The sequence below is a fragment of the Theropithecus gelada genome, chromosome 15 (assembly GCF_003255815.1).
Source record: "Theropithecus gelada isolate Dixy chromosome 15, Tgel_1.0, whole genome shotgun sequence".
NCBI lineage: Eukaryota > Metazoa > Chordata > Mammalia > Primates > Cercopithecidae > Theropithecus > Theropithecus gelada.
Window position 1 is genome coordinate 25,124,037 of NC_037683.1, and position 18,188 is coordinate 25,142,224.

Here is an 18,188-nt window from a genome sequence, read left to right on the forward strand (position 1 = left end):
AAAGGAAAAGCTCTTTGATGTAGGGAAAAATCTCTTTGGTCTTGCCAATGATTTTTAAAAATATGACACAAAAATCACAGACACCAAAAACAAACAAATGGGACTATATTAAACTAAAATGTTTCTGCACAGCAAAGAAAACAATCAACAAAATGAAAAGACAACCCACAGAATGGGAGAAAGTATTTGCAAACTATACATTTGATAAGGAATTAATATCAAAAATGTATTAAAAATTCATACAACTTAGCAAAACTCTAAGAAAACGAAACAAAATAACAACATACAAGCCTAAAAATAGGCAAAAGATTTGCATAGATATTTCTCACAGACATATGAGTGACCAACGGGTATGTTAAAAAGTGCCCAACAGCACTAATCATCAGGGAACTGCAAATAAAAATCACATTGGGATATTACCTCATGCCTGTTAGGATGGCTATTATCGAAAAGACAAGAGATAGCAAGTGTTGGTGGGGCTATGGAGAAAAGGGAACCCTTACACTATTAGTAAGAGTGTAATTGGCATGGCCATTAAGGTGAACAGTTTGGAGGTTCCTCAAAAAATGAATAGTAGAACCACTAAAAAATGCTCCATAAATCCCACTATGGCTATTAATTCCATTGCAAGGGAAATGCAATTAAGATGCCAAAGAAGTATCTGCACACCCACATTAATTGCAGGAATATTCACAATAGCCAAGATATGGAAACACCCAAAGTGTCTGTCAATGGATGAACAGATAAAAGAAGTGTGGCATATATACACAATGAAGTATATTCGGCCAGAAAAAAGAAGGAAACCCTGCCTTGTGACAACAGGGATGAACGTGAAGAATATTAGGCTAAGTGAAATAAACCAGATATGGAAGGACAAATTCTGCATGGTCTCACTTACATGTGGAATGTAAAAATGTCAGAGTCACAGAAGCAGAGAGTAGAAAGGTGATTGCCAGAGAGTAGGAGGTGGGAGAAATAGGGAGATGTTCAAAATGTACACACTTTCAGCTATAAGATGAATAACTTCTGGGGATCTCAAACATAGCATAATAATGTTAGTGACTGTAGTTAACAAGGCTGTATTGTATACTTGAAATGTGCTAAGGCAGTAGATCTTATGTGTCCTCACCACATGCACACATGAAAGAAGGTGACAGATGTATAAATTAGCTTGATGTTGATAATCATTTCACAATGTACACATTTATCAAATTATCACACTGTGCACCTTAAATATATACTGAGCAATATTTATTGATTGTACTTCAACAAAAAATAAAACAAAATTATATTTAAAAAAAAACAGACAAAAAACAAAGATATGCTGAATTTAATTAATCTCTGATTTTATTTCTCCTACTTCTCTTCCCAAAGGCTCAGTGCTAGCGGATTCACAAGCAACCTGTACTCCTCAAAGAAATACAATGATAAGATGAAGGCGATCTCTCGAACTAGCGACTGGGGCTCTTCCTTCAGTGAAAAAAGTGGGTGTATGCAGACTCCTGAATCTAGATTGCAGGGATGTGACCTATGTAATGAACTTGCTGCTTATGGCTCATCATCTTCTTCAATGACGCGAAAAATAGTAACAACTAATACATCTCGGGCAAAATAAATACTTTAATGGACTTGTTACAGGTAAGTCTTTTAAAAATCTTTTATTATGAAGTGTTTCATGGTATCCATAATATATAAAGAACTTTAAAATCAATTAAAATGTAAATTTCAATAAGCCAAGATTATATATAGCCAATTGACAGAACAGAAAACATAATGGCTTACAATGGCCTAAAAATATAAAAATATGCTTTACCTCACCAATAATAAGAGGAAAGTAAAAATGAACAATCCAAAACAGAAACAAACATAACAACAGTGACAGACCACTTTACATCTAACAGCTTGACAAAAATTAAAAATCTAATGTATTCTATTGATAATTCAATAAATTCTAATTGTCTTTAGTCCTGTGTATTTTAGTCACTTTAGTGAACTTCCGTGGGTTTTTGTGTGTGTGTCGAAAGAGGTGAAGGAACATTATAATTTTATTTATACAAAGTATTCCATTTACTTATGAAGTCTTCTGCATTGCTTTGTAAATTTTTCACTCAACCACCAGTTTAATGCACAGTTAAATAAAAAAACTTTGCTGTTTCAGTCAATCTTTGTTTACCAAAGATTCCCTCTTTTTCCATCTTGGCTCTGAGGTGTGCTTATTCCATGTAACAGAAAAAAAAAAGAACTAAATATTTCCTTAATAAACATTGATTTGTTCACATCATTTTAACCATCCAGGATTTAATCCACTTCGAAGGGCTTTTTTCTGCACGAAATGGGACATTTGGGCTCAGCGACCTTTTAGCTTCTTTCCGACTTTGAGATCATATAACTACCTAGATTCCAAATGCATGTTTAGTATTTTAAACATAGTATTCAAAGAAAAGTCAAAGGATTGGTGGAGAGGATTGTCAGGGTGGGCTGGGGGTATGTAGGATGCAGTGAGGGGTGGAGTTGGGGAGGTCAAGTGGTACCAATTGTGGCTTGGAATTCTGCAAGCAGCCGTGGGTCACAGATGAATCTTATAGAGAGCTTAAAGAGTAGTATGTGCACGAAGTTACAGTCACACAGCATTCACTCTGGTAGGGTTGATGACATCTCAGTCCCTACATCAGGTCCGCAGCCTCTGGAGGTGGGCCCTTGTAACCACCCTCAGATTCATCTGTAGGGTGTTTTCCACAGTTCCCTGGGAATCTTCCCCGACAGGGCTCTACCATCCTGTCCCAAGCGGAAACCTTCCCTCCAAGTTCTGTCTCCCTGATGTTAGAATGGGTATCACCTGCAAGCCATACCATGGGACTATTGCCTCCTGCTTAGAAGAGGCTTCTGGGAAACACATTTGCCTTCCTGCACATGTGGGGGATTATGTCAGGGTCTTGGGAGGAAAGATCAAGCTCTTTGAAAATGAGATTATGTTTGCGGTTGTTTATCTGGCTTCCCAGAGAGTGAAAAGAGATGGGATGGGTACTGAGGAGAGGAAAGATTTGCTCAGAGCCAAGAACCCTGGCCTGAGAGTCAGAAGGATTATTTAATCTTAATGAAAAAAATGGGTTTAACAAAAGTGGCCAATTAATAAAGAGGACTTTTTAATGGAAATATTTATTGAGCTTTTACTACCTGCCAGGAAGGTTCTAGGCTCTGAAAATACATCAATGAAACGAGATAAGACAGGTTGCCTATTCTTACAAGTTCAGAATCTAGTGGGAAGTAGGTAATGTGAGATAATTTTCATATTAAAATTAAGATAATTCTATTAAAAAATTCTATTATGTATTAAGATAATTATATTAAAATTAATTCTATTAAAATTATGATAATTTACTTAAACAGCTCATCACTATTTCTGGTACATTGTAAAAGCTCAATACATGGTAGTTATTTTTAAATGCTCAGTGGTAGGTAAATCTATGAAGGTAGAACACTGTGGGCCTTGCAGTATCCTTATCATCATCAGCACTCAATAACCATTATGTTTATTGAATGACTGAATAAATGGCTCTGCCAATTGACTAGATGTGAGTTGGAGAAACTCACTTTCTCTCTCTAGGATGCAGATTTCTCTTAAGTACAATAGAGGAAGGAGAACACTGCTGATCTATGGCTCTTAATAGCAATCCCAATTCACAACGACCCCATCCTCAGTCCAGATAATCCATCCCGGGTCTCTCAGTCTCACTTAAAGGGCCTTTCAGGGAAAACCTCCACTTATCATTTCACACTAGTCTTCAACAAGACCTCTAAGCTTAAGATGAACTAATCTAATCACCATCCTCTAAATTCTCCACGTGTTTCTTGCCCCTAGGCCTCTGCTCACAGTACTTCCTCTGAGAGCCTTCTGTTCTTTTCTCCATCTAGTTGACTTTTTCTTGTTATTGACATTCATCATCAACTGTCTTCTCAAGAGAATCTCCCTTGCCATCTCTTCACTCTCACCTTGCACATTTAGGCTCCCGTCTGCTATGCTGGCAAAGTTCCCAGGGCTTAACCTTAACTTGGCATGGGTACATTTAATTGTGATTATCTGTTTTAGTGTTTTTTGTTTGTTTGTTTTTTGAGATCAGAGATAGTTTTATTTTTTCTTTGTATCCTGAAAGACTCACAGTGCCTCTCACGTAATAGATGCTCCATGATCTTTTTTTAAGACAGGGTCTCTCTCTGTCACCCAGGCTGGAGTTCAGTTACATGAACACAGCTCACAGGGTCTGGGCAAGTTACCCAACCTCATTTTGAAATTCTGGGCTCAAGCAATCCTTCTCCCTTGGCTTCCCAAAATGCTTGAATTACAGATGTGAACCACTGCACCCAACCGATAAATGTTTCTTGAATCGAACTGAGATTTTGTCCTCCATATGCCACTGGGACAAAAATTGCCAGTCATCATTTTATAATGAGTTCATATTAATGTTGACAACAATTTGTTTTGTTTTGTTTTGTTTTTTTACATTGCCCAGCTGAAGAAACAAATAGAAAAAATTTCAAAGTCTGAATGTCAAAAATAATATATAATTCCATGTTAAGCTGAAATAAGATTATAGAAAAGTATCAATGCATTAAAGTAGAAAGTCACTTATACTGATATAAGTGGGTCTTAAACTTAGTTCTGCCACTTAAATTATCTCCCTTCAATCTCTTGGGGGCAATGAAATTAGTAGTAGAAAGAGTACTTGTTTTGGCATGAGACAAATCTGGATTCAGTTGAGATATATATATATCTTTTTCTAACTCTTTTTCTTCACTGACCTGTGAAATGTAGTATATTCTTGAAGTGCAGTTCTTTCATTTGTATCATGGTCTAATTAGATATAATACATAGGGTATTCTTAATATTTTGTAAAATGATTTAAGTAAAGAATTTAACATAGAATCTACCCTATGTGAAATACACAATGTACACTGGTTTTTCCATTTATAAAATTAGGATCTTGGGGACAGAATGCATCAGAAGATGTAGCCATGTCTATGAAAATGGTATGCCTAGCTACTGGCCATGGTTGATATTCAATATATGTCTGTTAAAATAATGAAAATGGTGACATCATAATAACTCTTTTGTTGATAACCGGCACTACTTCCTGAAATGTATTTGAGTCAGTTAGAAGCTAGTTTTCTGATGAAGAAGAAAGTAATAAAAACAAGTAAGAAGACATAAAAATAAGATGAAGAAAAGGGAGGAGGGGCAGGAAAAGGAGGAGAAGGATGAGGGAGATGAAGAGAAGGAAGAAGAACAAGGTGAAAAAAGAGGAGGAGGAGGACAGGAAGGAGGGGAAAGAGAAGATGAATTAAATTTTTACAGAAAGATGAGAAAATTTAAATCTTTATAAAGGAGCATAAAATGTGATATGTGTATTATTAAGAAAAAAGAAATACCATCAGTTTGAAATAATTTTTAGCGTTTTCAGCTCAGAACAGTCCTGGTGGACTTTGTCTCTACCAAAGGATACCGTAAGAGGTATTGGGATGAAGCTGCTTTTATCCTTATTTTACAAAGGTCTGCCAACATCTCTTAGGACCAAGTGCTCTATATTTGTGAATTTCTTGGAATTCCAGGATAGCTACGGCCTATGTTTTAGTGATCCAAGGCAGCAAAATTGCAAGGGTCTAAACTGGATTTCTTGATTTAGCATCAAAAGTCTGATCTTTTAAATAGCTTTTGGAAGTTAAAAAGGGCCAAGCCTTGACATCAGGGAATTACCCTTTTAAAAAATCATTATTTCTTTAGAAAGCACCACATGTCTGGATTTTTCCATCTCATTATTGGCATGACCATTTTTGCAGGCTTAGTAATGATACTCTTTTTAAATGTTAGTCATAGTAATGAGACCCTTTTAGGAGAGAACCAAAGGCTCCATATTTAGTCTTTCAACTAATGAGCTTGGGTAAAATGTTGAATTTGATATGTGCTATAGAAACAGTTAAAAATGCAGCAAAAACTAGCTTTGAGAGGCAGTCAACCTTGCCTGTGTATTGGTCTTATAATCAGGAGGTATGCATAAGTTAGGCCTTTGCCTTTTCTTGACTATTTGGTTTAATAATTTCATCAGACTTTTTCTTTGCTTGATATCTTTTTAATTTACTTTACATTTTTATATGTTATGACATTAAAAAGGAAAATATCAAAATGAAATGTAGATGCCTTTAGGCACTTTTTCTTTTCTTTTTTCCTTGTCTCTGATTATAAGAAAGGAGCTTCGGTGTGGTAATATACAAAATAAATAAAGTTCTAAAAACAGCATAAAACACCTATATCCCACCAACTGGAAATGTGTGTGAGTGTGCGTGTGTACACTCACACACACACACACACAAATATGATCTATATGTCTCTAGTTTTCAGTCTGAACTTTTTATTTTTCATCTTTATATACTACTTACATAATTTTATATTCAACTGTTTTGTTGTTTGTGTTGTTTTTGTTTTTGTTTTCAACCTTAGATGAAGCATATAATTGAGTCAATCTTACTCTATTTCATGGTAATTATCTTGATTCTTTCATGGCCTCATACTTGTTTTATTTTACTTTGCATTTTATCTTCTATTCGTTTTCTCTCCCTCCTCTTTTCCCCTTTGTTCCTCAAAACATCCAGACTAGCATATTGATGTTTCTTAGATATACAGTCAAGCTTAACACATATTTTGTTGTTTTATGTAAATATACATTTTTAATTTTCACAAATAAAATTATACATTTGTTACTTATCCTATTTCTTAATTTATTCAATACATACTGTGTTTTTAACATTTAACCTTATTCCTCTAAGTGCATCTAGTTTTTGTCTTCTGTCTATAATTCTGCTTTGTATTGATCACCCTCTTCTTTATAATTTACCTAACTTTTGGTAATAGATATTTAGATTGATCTACTTCCTTATTACCATACATATCTTATGAATAAATTTGTCATGCACATCCCTCGATAGACTTGTGCATGGCTTTCTCTGGAGTAGATACCCAAGAGTAGGATTCCTACATCCCTGGCCACATACACACGCAATTTCACTTAGTACTACCAAGATTTGCCCTCGAAATTGGCCACACCAGTTCAGGCTCCCACCTGTAGGGCAGGTAGTGGGTTCCCATTTCACTCCTGTATTAGTCCGTTTTCAGACCGCTATAAAGAACTGCCTGAGACTGGGTAATTTATAAAGGAAAGAGGTTTAATTGACTCACAGTTTCAGCATGGCTGGGGAGGTCTCAGGAAACTTAAAATCGTGGTGGAAAGCGAAGGGGAAGCAAGGCACCTTCCTCACAGGTGGCAGGAAAGAGCTGTGGAGGGAAGTGGAAAGAGCTCCTTATAAAACCATTAGATCTCGTGAAGAACTCACTATCATGAGAACGGCATGAAGGAAACTGCCCCCACTTTCAATTACCTTCAATTTGTCTCTCCCTTGACCTATGGGTATTATAGGGATTACAATTCAAGATGAGATATGGGTCAGGACACAAAGCCTAACCATATCAACTCCTTCACCTCATACACAATAAGGCACAATTGTAAATATTAGCTAAATATAAAGCAGTGTATGTTATCTCTGCCTGCAATATTCTTCCCCCAGACATTCACATGGGTCACTCCCTCTCCTTCAAGTCTTTATTCAAATGTCAATTTATAAATGAAGACTTCACTGAAGCTCTTTAAAAAATTGAAACCCCAAACTTTTTATTCTTTTTGAAATTGCAACTCCCACACTTTATATTCCCTTTCCCTTTTTTTTTTTTATTATTTAATAGAACTCTGTAATCTCTTACATGTTAATATTTGTCACTGTTTTATATGTCCTTTAAAAATGTATATTCTTTGTTGGGTACAGTGGTCTGTATGTATCTATTAGATAGTGCCTGCTAATCATATTTTTGTAATTTTTTTAAATACTTTCACTTATTTTAAAAATCTACTTGATCTGTTAGAGGAACATGTAAAAATCTCACCCTATAAGTTATTGCCACATTTATTTCTCTCTGATATTCTTATACTGTTATTTTATTAATTCTGTGTCTATTTCCTTAGGTGCATGTATGTTTATGAATATTGTTTCTTTTTTGATCTATTGTTCCATTACCTATGTTATTTTACTATTATTATTATTAAGGTAATTAATTAACTTTGTTAGCAAGATCTTCTATAATTCTCCTGAATTTAATAGTCTACTTGTAATTTTTTTTATAAAAATGTTTGCAAAAATGGTATTTTTGTATTAAAACTTTTGGGACTTTTTATGCCTAAGACTGATTATTTGGCTTTTTCATTTAGAGTTGATATACACGTACTTTTTTTTAGCACTTTGGAAATATTTCTCCATTATCCTCTTGCATCTAGTGCTTCATACACAATGTTGGTTTCTACCTGGTTTCCTCTTCCTCTATAGATCAGGTCTTTATTTCCTCTGGAATTGGATAAAATTTTCTCCTTTACTGAAGTCTTTAATTTTACTGTACAGTCTTCTTTTATTTCCTTGTTTCTTGTTTATTTTGATTTCTTTTTCACATGATTTAGCACTCTGAGACCTTTTTTATCTGTAATTTTGCTTCTGTTTTATTTTAGGACAGTCTCAATTGTTATTTCTTCAAGCATGCTTTTTATGCATCCCCCACTAACTTCTTTCCAGTATTCCTATTATATAAAAATTGGCAACTCTCTTTTACTCCTTTACATTCCTTAAGTTGAAAGAATATTAATCAATATATTTCTTTCCAATATCTTCCATGTACATTCATTAGTCTGATATTTCCACTTGATTCTTTAACTCTTCATTGAATCCATGCTTTCATTTTTTTTCACCATAAGAACTTAATTTTAGTTTTTTGTTTTGCTAACATGTTATCACCATGATTTTTTTTTTATATTTCGTTTTCTTGTTTTATATTTCTAACAGACTATCTTATTATTCTGAAGATGACTTTTTATGTTTACATCTATTTTCCTAAGCATATCTAAGCTTCATAAAGGCAAGGACCATATCTTATACATCAACTTTTATATCTCAGTTCTTTAAAAATATGACATTCTTAAAAACATTTGCCAAATTACTAAATGTGCTAAATTAGCGAAAGAAAAGATACATTTTATTCATTGTATATGTTTTCAAGTGTTTTAGTGAATGCTTAGCATTTTTTAAAGCACCCTTATTGATTAGCAGAAAACTTTTTTTTGAGGCTATTTTGCTAAAACTGTGGCTCTTCTGATATGCTAGCTTTGGACTTCCAACCATTAGAACTATAAAAGAATACATTTCTGCTGTTTTAAACTACCAAGTTTGTGTTACTTTGTTACTACAGCCACAGGACTCTAATACACATGGTGAAAAGTTCTGGGATCCCTTTATACAATGATCTCCCTTCCACCTTTTAGAGATTTATAATATACATTAATATATTAAAAGATCTATTAAGTCAGTGAATTTATTTAGGTCAATATTTTCAAAACTTATTTGAGTCTGGGATTCATTCCTTCTCTACTCTCTTCATAACATTGATAGCCTGTGTGATTATGATTTACAAAGTACACTTTGAAGAATATTGACTTAAATATTTCTAATCCTAAAATTAGGTAAAAAATAGTTGCAAAATCATAGCATACTTTCTTTCATTTTTTTTTTTTTTTTTTTTTTTTGAGACGGAGGCTCGAGTGCAGAGGCCGGATCTCAGCTCACTACAAACTCCGCCTCCCGGGTTCACGCCATTCTCCTGCCTCAGCCTCCCGAGTAGCTGGGACTACAGGCGCCCGCCACCTTGCCGGGATAGTTTTTGGTATTTTTTAGTAGAGATGGGGTTTCACCATGTTAGCCAGGATGGTCTCGATCTCTTGACCTTGTGATCCGCCCCTCTCGGCCTCCCAAAGTGCTGGGATTACAGGCTTGAGCCACCGCGCCCGGCCTCTTTCATTCTTACAACAATTGACACACTGTTATTTACGCTTTAGGTAGCAATCCTGTGGAATTCATATTTTCTCTTTCTTCCTCTTTCTCTTTCTCTCTCTCTCTCTTTCTTTCTTTCTTTCTTTCTTTCTTTCTTTCTTTCCTTTCTTTCTTTTCCTTTCTTTCTTTTTCTTTTTCTCTCTCTTTCTTTCTTTCTCTCTTTTCCCTTTCCTTGCCTTCCTTTCCTTCCCTTCCTTCCCTTCCTTCTCTTTCTTTCTCTCTTTCGCTTTCCCTTCCTTTCCTTCCCTTCCTTTCCTTCCTTTCCTTTCCTTCCTTCCCTTCCTTCCCTTCCCTTTCTCCCTTCCCTTCCCTTCCTTTCCCTTCTTTTCCCTCCCTCCCTCCCTCCCTCCCTCCCTCCCTCCCTCCCTCCCTTTCTCTCTCCTCCTTCCTTCCTTCCTTCCTTCCTTCCTTCCTTCCTTCCTTCCTTCCTTCCTTCCTTCCTTCTTTCTTTTTTTCTTTCACGGAGTTTCACACTTGTTGCCCAGGCAGGAGTACAACTGCACAATCTCGGCTCACTGCAACCTCTGTCTCCTGAATTCAAGAGATTCTCCTGTCTCAGCCTCCCAAGTAGGTGGAATTACAGGTGCCTGCCATTATGCCAGGCTAATTTTTGTATTTTTAGTAGAGATGGGGTTTCACCATGTTGGTCAGGCTGGTCTCAAACTCCTGACCTCAGGTGACCTCCCACCTTGGCCTCCCAAAGTGCTGGGATTATGGGCATCAGCCACCACACCCAATCCAGAATTCACACTGTCAACAGCAAAATGGACTTTGCAAGATATATGCAGATAGGGGCCAAAGATAGTAATAATTTGAATTTTTTGCATTAATTCCATTATTGCTGTTTTATATTTCACAGGCATTAATAACATTTTGTATAACAGAAAAGCCAACATGTTTTTATGTACTACTCCAGCAAATAAATACTGTAATTTACCTAATGATATCACACTATTACTTCAATAAACAGATGACTGAAAATTATACTCTATTTCCATATCTACAATAAATTAGGAAAGGGCAAGTATTTAAGTAAGGATAAGAAATTCCAATTTCTTATCCTATGGGACTTAGTCTACCGCACTTTGGAAAGAAGGCATATTTTAAAGATAGAAATGTAAAGGATGAAATGCAGCAAAGTACTGTCAAAGTCTCTCTTTTATTAATTTATTTAACATTTTTTACAAATATTTGTTGAGGTGCTCTTCTATATACAAAACATCGTGATGGGTGCTCTTTTCCCAAATAATAGCAGAAATTAATTTAAGGAGACAATGTCTAGTTAAAACTAAACATTGATGCTTGAGAAAACTGAGGTTCAGGGATACAAAAAAAACGTGCCAAGTTGCACAAAGAGTTAATAGAACAACAAACTTGAACTGTAATAATATTAATTTGGATATTTTAATGACTTAATGCAGCTATAATCAATTTATGTAAAAAAATGAAATCAGATCTCAATGCTACCTTTGCTTTTATTCTTCCCCAATAAATGTATTGATCCTTTTATTATAGCCCAGTAAATGGTTTATTTTGGTGAACGGTCCATGTATACATGAAAATAATGTGTTTACATTCAGTTAATATCCTTTATTTCAGATATTGGGTTTATTAATCTGTAATTTATTTTGTTTTTTAAACATAATTTTTACTTCTACATTGAGATCCCTGTTTTCTAGTTATGTTCACATTTTCCTTTAAGTTCTTGAATATATTTATAGTAACTGATTTAAAGTCCTTGTATGGTAATTCCATTAGTTGTGTTATTTGTGGGCATTTTTGTTGAGTAATCTTTCTACTGATTGTCAGTCAAACTTTTCTTCTTCTTTCCAAGTCTAGTAATCTTGATTTATGTACGTGAACATGTGGATACTTCATTACTAAGTGCCTGGATTTTGCCTTTACTTAAATAGTTGATGTTTGTTTTGCCAGGCAGTTAATTTCTTCTGAGGATTTTATGTAAGTCTTTTTCTTCTTCTGGGGCTTTTTGGTAAGTTTTCTTAGGATCATGTAGATTAACCTATACTCTGTGAATTGATTAGTCTTATTTCTAAGGTGAAAGTTGTTTAGAATTTCATCTAAGATGGATAATATCTCTCCATTCTGGCTTGCTTTGTACAAACTTAAGAATCTCACAGCTCATAGATGTTTAGCTAATATACCCCTAGTAGTTGTCTTCTTACTGCTTTATTTTATTTCTTGCCTAGACTTGCAGGCTATATAGTAGGTTCAACTAAGTATTCAGTCAAATACTCAAAGGGAAATCCAAATTTCTGTATGGAGATCTCCACATTTCCATATAACTCTTTCCTCTCAAGCTCGTACCAGCAGTTTGGAAGTGTAAGTTCTATTTCTTCAGTTCCATATTGGAATGCTTCCTGCCCTATGGGCCAAAATGTATTCCCTGGATGTAAGCCTGTTGATTTGAGGATTCACTAATTTGTTTCCCATTTCTTAGTGATCACTGTTATGCTTTACCTGTTGCTCAATATCTGAAAACAGTTGTTTACTATACATGTGATGCTTCAGTTTTTTAATGGCAGGAGACCTAGTTGAGATGAGTGTCCTCAGGTTTTTTGTTTGATTGTTTGTTTTGTTTTTGTAATTAGATACTCCATCTGCTTAATGGTGTTGTCTTTGGATTAGTAGAGAATCCGGGAATGTTTCCTAAATTCATTGTCAATCATTTAGCCATTCCTCTGCAAACATATCAATGTGTCATTGTGGTCTGGCACACGTGTTTTAGATTAAAATGTGCTAGATCATAGTAAGTGATTGTTACTGGTTGAATAAATAAGTTAATTATATGATCTGTGTTGCTAAACATACTCTCTATTACAACTGTATCCTCTATTATCTTTTTTTATTGAAAGTAAATTTTTTAAAAATGTACTTTAAGTTCTAGGGTACATGTGCACAACGTGCAGGTTTGTTACATATGTAACAAACATATGTATACATGTGCCATGTTGGTGTACTGAACCCATTAACTCGTCATTTACATTAGGTATATCTCCTAATGCTATCCTTCCCACCCCCACTCCCACCCCCGCCCACGACAGGCCCTAGTGTGTGATATTCCCCTTCCTGTGTCCAAGTATTCTCATTGTTCAATTCCCACCTATGAGTGAGAACATGTGATGTTTGGTTTTTTGTCCTTGTGATAGTTTGCTGAGAATGATGGTTTCCAACTTCATCCATGTCCCTACAAAGGACATGAACTCATCCTTTTTTATGGCTGCATAGTATTCCATGGTGTATATGTACCACATTTTCTTAATCCAGTCTATCATTGATGGACATTTGGGTTGTTCCAAGTCTTTGCTATTGTGAATAGTGCCACAATAAACATACATGTGCATGTGTCTTTATAGCAGCATGATTTATAATCCTTTGGGTATATACCCAGTAATGGGATGGCTGGGTCAAATGGTATTTCTAGTTCTAGATCCTTGAGGAATCACAACACTGTCTTCCACAATGGTTGAACTAGTTTACAATCCCACCAACAGTGTAAAAGTGTTCCTATTTCTCCACATTCTCTCTAGCACCTGTTGCTTCCTGACCTTTTAATGATCGCCATTCTAACTGGTGTGAGATGGTATCTCATTGTGCATGTAGATTTTTATATAGAAAAAAAAAAAATCCTACACACAGTTTGACATCAGTGTGTGTATTGATCTGATGGCTATGAAGATGACTAAAGATGCAGTCACTGTACTTAAGGGATTTAGATTAAAATTAAAAATGTAAGACCCAAATGTATGGAAATTTGAAGTACTAACACATCACTTTCACTTTGAATTTGAATTTGTTAGGTCACCTAAGTACATGCCATTGTATATGGTATTATACTATTATTATTTTTAATGTGGTTGACTGATGAATTTGGAAGAAACCAGAGATGGCTGCCAAATCTTTCTGAAGGAAGAAGCACCTTGCACTTTGTATACTAGTAAAATGTCATTAGTTATAGATTTTTGAGCTTATCGTTGTGTTTCACCTATCGCTTTCAATATTCTGTTTTCACTGACTAGAATATGACCTTCTGTAGTCCTTTTTTTTTCACAAACTCCTACTCACTCTTATAAACAATGTTTCTTTTATCTTCTCCAAGAAAATAATTTTGATGTTATAAAAATAAATGGATTCTTCTGTGTAGAGCTGAACTTTGCACAAGGTTGAATAGAGCACTTATCAACATATATTTGAAATATTTTTGTAAATTAATATTTTTACTGAAGTATTGAGTTCAAGGATTATTTATTTTTTGCTAACACCACAACTTTTGCTAATACCTAGTGTGAGTCATGGCATGGAAAATGTAAATGAAAAAGAATAGAATAGATTGGAAATGGATAAACTAGAAGAGAATAGGATAGAATAGAACCAGGGAGTCTAGGATAGAATAGAATATAATGTAATACAATAGAATAACTTAAAACATTGGTTAGACACTCTGGAGACATTTTAACTTTTGAAAATTGCCAAAATATCAAGTATTCAAATTATAATTGCTACCTGGTCATCACTTGTGTGACTGATGCAGTAGCAATGATTCTACTCTTTGAAAGTGATTGAATGAGGCCTATTAAAACCAACAAAAGTGCTAGTAAAGTAAAAAATAAACTTTTAAAAGCCTCCTCTAGCCTGTGCATGTCATAGCTCAGTGTGTAAAGCTCAACCCAGTATTTCCAGGTGACTAAAGGCAGGTTCATCTCTTTCAAGCACTTCCTAAAAATTTTCGAGTGAGAATTTTCTTGCCATAGAATGGATCCTTAGAAACCCAGTGACAGGTCAGCATTATAGGGAAGAAGGTAGAAATTTCAGAATTACTTCAAATACCACCAAATAGTGAGATGTAACGGAGTCTGTGAGGACTCTAATATTTTAGTTTTATTGGCTGGTATATCTGTACTCCATTCATTTCCTTATTTACTTATTCATTAGTTTGCTTCTTTATTTAAAATAAATATAAACAAATATTTACTGGTTGCCTACTATTGGCCATATAAACCTCATTTCTTACCCTCTGTTTAGGCATAGGCAATAAGAATTAAGATGTAAAGAAGACACAAGAGAGCAATAATCATGGAGCTAAAAATAAGACATGGACAATGCTGAGAACAGGCTTTTTCGTAGAGTACAATAGGTGCTATGATGGATAAATGCAGAGTGTACTTTGAAACCATATAGCAGGGCCCCCTAAGTTAATATGGACAGTTAGGGCAGACTTACCTCCTAGAGAAAGTGACATCTACATTGAGAGCTGAATGTCAAGTGGGAAATAATCAGGGGAGGAGAAATAAAAGAGAGCATAGCTTCTTAGAAGGGGTAAAAAACGAAGCACAGTGTGCCTAGAGGGTAGACTGGGGGTACATTGGTGAAGAATGAGGCCAGATTGGTGAACAGGAACAGACACAAAAAGCTTTGTAAGTTTGATTAAAGTGTTTAGAAAGTATCCTTTTTCATTTTTGTTGTAAGAAGAGTGACTATGCGTTACTGGAAGAATTGTAATTGATCTATACTCTATGCCTGTACATATATATGTAAATTATCTATTTGTATGTTATATGTATTATGACATCATAATATACGCAATATGTATATGTATACATGAAATGAATGTGAACGCATGCAGACACATTACGCCAGGTGTACCACAGTTATGGTTTGACTCTTAATTCCTATCCATGGAGCGTACTCATCAGCACATCCTTGTCGATGTAAATTCTTCTGCAGTGGGTTACCTGACTCTTTCCTAAGCTCTTCAGACCACTCTACCTCTGCTTGTTGATTAAAAATATCAATCTAAGATGAAAATCTGGTCATGCTGTCTCATTTGCTTAAAACACCCCATTGCCCTTAATAAATTGCATTAAAATAAAATTTAAGCTCTTTAGAAGTGTTGACCAAGACGCTTCATAATCTGAGATTCCCAAATTTGCCGACCAATCCTCAGCCCTCATTGTTCTCCCACACAAATCCGATATTCCAAAAAAATAAATTTCCTCCAGTTGTTTGATATGACACAAGCGTTTCTAACTTTGTATATGTTCTTCCTCAGGCTCTAACATTCTTTTTCCTTCTTTACCTGTCTAATTTCTATTTTTCCTTGAAAACCCAGTGCAGGCATCACTTTTTCCTTCCTCCTAGGATGCTATGGGCGTTTCCCCTTCTCTGATTACCCAAACCACCAGTTGTACACACAGTCCCAGCTCCATTACTTGAAGACCATAACTTTGGTTGATACTTAACCTCCAGTATCCTATTTCCTTTTACCTCTTCAAGATAATTACACATCTACCTCTTGGGATCTCTATAAGAATAATAGATTCCACTCAATATATGTTGGCTGGTGTTATTATTTTAAATTATTGTAGTCATTGTTACATGCATCATTATTCTATTAACTGATCGGTTTTTCTCATCAGCCTGTAGGGCAGGTTCATGTGTTTGTTTTTTCTTTAGTGTCATTACTCAGGAACCAGATATGGGATAGGAGTGCAGTGAATCTCTACTGTGTAACGGAAGAGAAAAGGTCTCTATAGGAGCCAAATGTCCAGCTTTACAATTGGCCTATTGTGGGATATTAGGCAGATCATTTCCCTCCCTGGGCCTCTGTAATTTTATCTGCGACATAGAAAGAACGAATTAGAAGGTGAATAAGGTGTCTTCTAATTACATAATGTTATTGAACTTATCAAACTATAGGATGAAATGCTTTGACGATTTTTATATTTTTCCTCAGAGTCCACTCTAACTCCAGGGTCTGGTGCAACCCAAGTCCAGGCTCTCAGAAGTTCACTGCCAAATCTGAAAACTGGTTTGTACTGGGTGGAATGAATATTACTTACACTGATACCTCTAATAATTTTGGTCCTGACTGCTTACCAGTGCTGCAATTGGACACTTATTGTTCCTGCTGTTTCAGCAAAGACGTGAGAGGTACATTTATGATTTAGTGTGTCAAAGTCACAGATAGAGAAGCTGTCATCTGTAATTTTCACATGTCAAGTGACTACAAGTTGAGCTGACAGAATGAATTAGGCCTTCTTTCTCTTATTTTGTGTACCATCTCCAGCAACCTGATTTTTAAAAAAGAAAAAAGGAACTTACTTGAACTAAAGTGGTTAAGACCTCGACATTTGCTCACAGAAAGAGTCGTTGAGTCGTTTCTAGTTGTTGACGGGCAAAAGATGCAGTTGTCCCTTATGGAAAATTCCAAGAACTTGCACATAATTTGAGTCATGCAAACCTGAGTTCTGCATGACTGAGCTCTGTCACTCAGTGGTTGGGAAATTTATGATCATCTCTATGCCTTGGTTTCTGCATCTGTAAAGTGGAAATGATAATGTCTACCTTGTGTGATTCCTGGAAGAATTAAATACATGATATTCAAAATCTTTTGGTCAATTGTAAATTGCCAGGAAGCATAAGTTATTGTTAACTGAGAGAATCAAACTTTGATTAACATATTTAGCATCTTTAAAAAACACATAATTCCCGTTTTTACCCATGGGAGAGGATTATATTGAAAATAATGTGAATTTTGTTTAAACATTTTGTATCTTATATGGTTTGGGGTACATTTTTTGTGAAGGAATATTTTCAGTGTCCTGGACTGAAGAGAAGCAGAGGAAATTGAATTGCTTCTAATTTTGCCCCACTAGATTTTCTAGAACACAGGAAGGAGATTTGTGCTGATTAAACACACATACATACATATATGCATACACACATGCGCGCGCGCACACACACACACACACACAATTCTATTCTTCAACTTTATGTAATTGTCCTTTTTCTCCCAAACACAAAGTGAAGAAATTCAAGGAAAGTTAATGCACTTTGGTTGTAAAATAGGCACATCAACCCATATGGCTGTTGTGAGGCATAACTGAACTAGAATTACGTGTCAAGGGCTTTGCAGATGGTTACACATTATACACAAAGGTGAATGTTTTGGAGGCAGCCATAAAGTGTAAAAATTTACCAAGAGCTTTGAGGTCAAAAGCCCTGAGATCAAATTCAGCCTCTGCCCCTTTGCCTGGTCTTTCCTGCATGGTATAGGGCCTATCTCTTGCAATCTGAAAGTTTCAGTCTCCTTAGATATAAATGGTGGTATTCTCACGTGCCTCACAGGGCTATGATGAGGAGGAAGTAAAATGATGGACATGACTTTGCTCTGTAACCAGTAACATGGTTTACAAATGTGT

General features: G+C 35.4%; 1 long non-coding RNA gene across 1 annotated transcript in view; it reads left to right on the forward strand.

The window, feature by feature from the left end:
- LOC112608370 overlaps nucleotides 1–17,373 on the forward strand; it is a 33,508-nt gene extending 16,135 nt beyond the window's left edge. The window contains exons 2-3 of the long non-coding RNA XR_003115983.1: nucleotides 1,375–1,638; nucleotides 17,054–17,373. This is a non-coding gene — a long non-coding RNA (uncharacterized LOC112608370). The remainder of the gene's footprint in view (nucleotides 1–1,374; nucleotides 1,639–17,053) is intronic.
- Nucleotides 17,374–18,188: the final 815 nt, after the last annotated feature.